Source organism: Heterodontus francisci, chromosome 22 (genome assembly GCF_036365525.1).
Source record: "Heterodontus francisci isolate sHetFra1 chromosome 22, sHetFra1.hap1, whole genome shotgun sequence".
In the NCBI taxonomy this organism is placed as follows: Eukaryota; Metazoa; Chordata; class Chondrichthyes; order Heterodontiformes; family Heterodontidae; genus Heterodontus; species Heterodontus francisci.
Window position 1 is genome coordinate 61185232 of NC_090392.1, and position 6000 is coordinate 61191231.

A 6000-nucleotide genomic window follows, 5' to 3' on the forward strand; every position below is an offset into this window, starting at 1 on the left:
CCAAAAGCTTGGTCAAAGAAGTAGGCTTTATGGAATGCCTTCAAAGAGGAGAGGAAGGTGGAGGGACAGAATGGCCGGAGGTGGCTGAAGACATGGCTGGCAACAGGGGGATGAGGGAGGGACAAAGGAGGGGGGAACAAAGAAAGTCAGAGACAGACAGCCAAACTTTGAAAGAGCCATGGGGTCAGGAGCCAGTGCCGCCGCGATTTAAAAATCACAGTCCTGAAGATCATCTCTGGAACCCGATGCCTCCAGGAATGTCCACAATTTTTAATGTAAGAGTAGGGGGAGGGAATGGGGAAGCTGTTCACCTCCAATTAGGAGCCATTAAGCCAGGCCACATCATGGCTGCGCTTGCCTTTGCCTCTGCTGCCAGGCAGGCGACTCTGCCTCCGGCAGGTGCTCAGCACCACTAATTGAACACCAAGTTTGCTTCCTGCCCTATTAGGGCATTACCATTTGAAGATCGCATCGCATTGACAATGCAGCCGAGGTGCGGGGTCAAGTCCTGGAAATCATCCAGGCGTCAGGACCCTGACCTCGTTTTGAAAATCCAGCCCAGAGAAATAAAGAGTTCAGAGGTAGTTAAACGCCTGCAATTTATTGCTAAAAGCAGGCATATGTCTGACTAACCACACATTCAGGTGAGATGTTGGAATCACCTGTTGAATAAACAGGAAGAGATAGCAATTGATAACATGTAAAGAGAGAGGATAGGATCAGACAGGGGAGGGGTCAGCAACCTGCTACTCCAGGGCTGCATGCGGCTCTTTAACATCTCACTTGTGGCTCCCAACCTTTTCCAATTGGTTCGCATTATCATTGAAAAAGCCTAAAAAAAATTAAGTCAAGAAAAATAAAAGCCATGTTTTTATTGTGGGAATAAAATGATTATTTTAACGAAAAACATCATCGTGCTCTAAGTAAACCTGTTTTGAGTGGTATAGCTACACCATGGTTATAGATAATGTCTTTGGTTCGAGGAACCGGTTTTATGGTTGCGACCATTATTGGTTCTAATATAACTGAAATGGTCAATTATTCTGAATGTGATATTAGAAGCTATTTTTTATCATGAGAATCAATAGCCGTAAAAATTGTCTTAATTCAATGCATCTTGAGCTAAGGTTGTTTTTAAAGAAGACTTTACTGACGAACTTGTAGTAAAACATTTCAATTTATTACCAGATCTGTTATAAAAACACAAAGACAAAAAGCATTCTTTCAGTTTTATATGTAAATTGGCCATTACTTTTTTATTCAAAGTGGAAATGAGCATAAAACCTGAAAATGCATATTCTGCAGATACTACGGAAAAATCAAAAAAGTCACAAAAAAGTGAAAAAAACATAATTCAGACTTAGGTCTATCTTACTTTAGATTTTTTTTTCTATTGATACATAAATTCAATAAATGTATTTTACAAACATATGAACATACGACTTAGACGTAGAAGTAGGCCATTCGGTCCCTCGAGCTTTCTCTGCCATCTAACATGTGTATCATCTACAAGATGCACTGCAACAACGCACCAAGGCTCCTTAGACAGTACCTTCAAAACCCATGACCTCTACCAACTAGAAGGACAAGGGCAGCATGGGAACACCACCACCTGCAAGTTCCTCTCCAAGTCACACACCATCCTGACTTGGAACTATATCGCCATTCCTTCACTGTCACATGGGTCAAAATCCTGGAACTCCCTTCCCAACAGCACTGTAGGTGTACCTACCCCACATGGACTGCAGCGGTTCAAGAAGGCAGCTCACCACCACCTTCTCAAGGGAAATTAGGGATGGGCAATAAATGCTGGTCGAGCCAGCGACACCCACATTCCATGAACGAATAAAAAAAAAAATCATGGCTGATCTGCTTTTGTCTTGAATTCCACACTCCCATCTACCCCTAAGGCATAACAGCTTTACTTGTATTTTCAATTCCTCTCGTAATAAAGGATAGCATTCTTTATGACTTGCTGTACCTACATACTAACTGTTTGTGACACATGCACTAGAGCACCTAGATCCCTCTGCACCTTAGAATTCTGCAGTTGTTCTCGGTTTAAGCAATACTCTGCTTTTTTATTCTTCATGCCAAAGTGAACAACTTTACATTTTCCAACATTATACTCCATCTGCCAGATTTTTGCCCACTCACTCAACCTATATTTCTTGGTCTGCAACCTCCTTATGTCCTCTTCACAACATACTTACCTACCTATCTCGATGTCATCTGCAAATTTAGCTACCATGCCATCGTTCCCCTCATCTAAGTCATTGATATAAATTGTTTATTACACATGAAAATTATGCATTCTATCAGGGAGACTGGTAATTTGCCATGTATTTGGTTTTGAAATGCCAAATCTTGCAGTTTCCAATAGTTGTTATTTTAGGCAAATTCTTTTAAAGTGCCTCTTCAGGTAAAAAAGGTTGCCGGCCCCTGTCCAACAGGATATTGAAGGATTGTGATGTTCCACAGTGCCAGTGTCTGAGCAGCACTGATGATCCATTGATGGTGTGGCTCTTGTTTATTTGGGGCTAAATGGGTGCCTAAGCCTCCAATATGGCAAGCACGTATATTGCACAATTTAGCAGATCATTGTTTTTTGTTGATCTGTGAGACTGAGCAACCAGACATTAATGTGTAGAAAGGCCAGCTTTCTAACAATGAATTAAACTGCTACAGCTTACGCTAACACCACTATCTATCTAATTATAAAGCCACAATAAATGTCCCAGTATGTTTCACAATACAATGGAACACTGTCAACTGATTAAAGCCCTTGGCACTGACTCATGCTTTAAATAATCTTTCTATTTAATACTCCACCATAAAACAAGCTGAAAATTCATTATAAACATATAATAAATCACTTATGCTCAATTTCAAAGGTGAAAGCATAATTGTTAAAATTCCGCAGGATTCCCACATAAGGCTGTATTAAAAAATCTCAGTCATGTTAACACATCGTAACACCTGAAGGACCTGTACTGTTTTACAAGAAAAGCTTATAATACAGAAACTGGCACATACAAACCTTGAATTTTCCCAAAATATTCTCAAACATCATTCAGCATCTCAAAAAAATTCAAAATCAGATGTGTTAAAATGCAGAAGATTCCATGACTGTCATTATGTTTCACAGCTCAATTTAGGTTCATGTTTAAAGACAAGAATTTTTGTCTTAGGAGATGTTCTTGCACCACAATGTAACTCCAATTGAAAAGTGAAAACTCATCTGACAAACCATTCCTACATTACAACAGTGACTACACTTCAAAAGTACGACAATAAAAGCAAAATACTGCGGATGCTGGAAATCTGAAATAAAAGCAAGAAGAAGGGTCACTGACCTGGAACGTTAACTCTGCTTCTCTCTCCACAGATTCTGCCAGACCTGCTGAGTATTTCCAGCATTTCTTGTTTTTATTTCAAAAGTACTACAGTTGCTGTAAAGCGCTTTGGGATGTCCTGAGGTCATTAAGGTTCTAAACAAATGCAAGTCTTTCTTTCCTTCTTTCTGTGACTTGAGGTTATCCAATATTCTGCTGCCCATGTCCTAACTCGCACCAAGTTCTGTTCACCTATTACCCCTGTCCTCGCTAACCTACATTGGCTCCCGGTTAAGCAACACCTCGATTTGAAAATTCTATTCCTTGTTTTCAAATCTCTCCACGGTCTCTCCCCTCCTGTCTCTGTCAACTCCTCCAACCCGACAACCCTCTGAGATATCTGCACTCCTCCAATTTTGGCCTTTTGAGCATCCCCAATTTACAACGGCCAATTTACCTATCACCTGCAAGTCTTTTGGATGTGGGAGGAAACCGGAGCACCCGGCGAAAACCCACGCAGACACAGGGAAAACTTGCAAACTCCACACAGGCAGTAGCCAGAATCAAACACGGGTCCCTGGAGCTGTGAGGCTGCGGTGCTAACCACTGCTCCACTGTGCCTACTAGTAGACTATTTATATTCAGCTAGCAGTATTTATTACACATATTCGTATTGAAAGAACATCGTATGTGTTTGTGTGAGTGACAATATAAATTAGTCATACTTCTCAATCTTGGCTTCTGGCCACAATATTTCCTATCTGCTTCAATCTAATTAAATTTGAGCTGTGCCAATTAGAACCAAATCTCCTACTGCATTTATGCTGAGTCTCTGAATGACCCTGAAAGCCTCAATTTCAGCATAGTGTGGGATGTATACTGTTGCAGTCTTTAGGCATTTTAAAATGTCACATATGTTTCTAGCCATAATGTTTATCTCATGTGTCCTGTTGCCTGGAGACAAGCGACAAAATCAAAAGTTCAGTCTGGCCTGAGATCAGACACCTAATTATATTGAATTAATATTGGTATTATGCAGCCATGAAAACAATGCCAGATGGTGAATGAGCAAAAAACACTTTGGTATTGCTTCCTTGTTTTTTTTCCCATTGAATTTATTTCTAGTTAGCAACATCTTTTGCCCAACATAGTGAATGATATCAGTGCTGGGGAATTGAAAACTTGCCAATTTTTCACTTGTAATATTAATATCAGAAAGCCAAGTTAGGAATAGTGAATACAGATTTTGGCTGGATGTTGTAATGATAGCATGCCAGAAATGAGCATTTTTTTCTGTACAGCATAAACCTTTCCACTTCAGTTTGTGATGGACAAAAGGCTCACTCCTGTGTTGTATCCTTAAAATATTTCTGTATTATCTCTCTTTATATGGAGTTTAAATATCCATTTCACAAAAAACAGAAGGGACTTCTGCCTCTGGTTATGTATCGCCTAGAAATAGAATCTAGAAAAGTCAGGATTGTTTAGCTAGTACCTCTGGTCTATAAATGATAAACTGGGAAATGTACATTACTTCTGAGAAGATGCAGATCTATTTAGCTGTGAGTGTCAAATTGTCACTGTGGCCATGGTAATGTTTGCTTGGGCCTACCACTGGGACACCAGAGCGACCCACCCCACAGCTCCGAGTTGAATGATAGGCGCATTTAAAGAGCAAACCAAGGCCCAATGATTTTCATAGGACCCCAGTGCCATGTGAAGAGAGAATTGGTTGAAGTTTGCACTGTCCATGCTCTAGCCAATTTAACCTACATTAGAGCTATGTTTGTGTACAGCTGACCTTTAGCTGTATTTCTGAAATAGCATGGTGTAAACTACCTGGATATAATCCTGCATAATCTCCACATCTGACACCACCTTGGTGAAAGAAAATGGAGTAAAATCCAAAAGATAATAAAATCTTATGAATTTCAAGATACTACAAACATGAGAGACAATTTAAGAAACAGGGATACAAGTACAATGGTCCTTTGCACTGTCAGCATAGACCTCTGTCAATAGGTTTAAGTAGATTATCAGTTATTATCTGAATACTAAGCTATAAGAAAAGCAATATAAGTACATATCTCATACTTTAACTTTCTTATTTTACATACTTAATTACAATCCCCCACTCTAACACATTATTCGTTATTTTTGGGTGATATCACCGGACTGGATCATAGACCTCAGCGATTTGCCAGAGGCCTACCAATGTCATAAATGCAATTGTGCTTTAATAGCGCATTCTACAGAACATTTAATATAATGTTTATAAATAGAAGCATTCGCATGATTTAAAAATTAAATTGTTATTAAGAAAAGTATTTTAATCTACAGCACTAGTAGGATATGGAAGAAGTTCTATGTGAAACAACAGAAAAAAATATTACTCATTCATAAGATTTGCAGTTATATTATATTTTTACTATGTTCATTGGAATATGGGACCTGCCTATGTTAGAAACCTATTTATTCAACACCTCTGGTAATAATCAAACAAAAGCTTGTGTCCAAACTGGTTGCAATATGCAACTGTTTCCAACAAAAGAATTCAATAAAACTTCATTACTTTTCTAAGCCAATTCAAATAATAATGGGTTCTGACAGGACTTTGTGACCAAGATTCTTGAACAATTTCTGCATTGTTTGAATCAAAGTATAT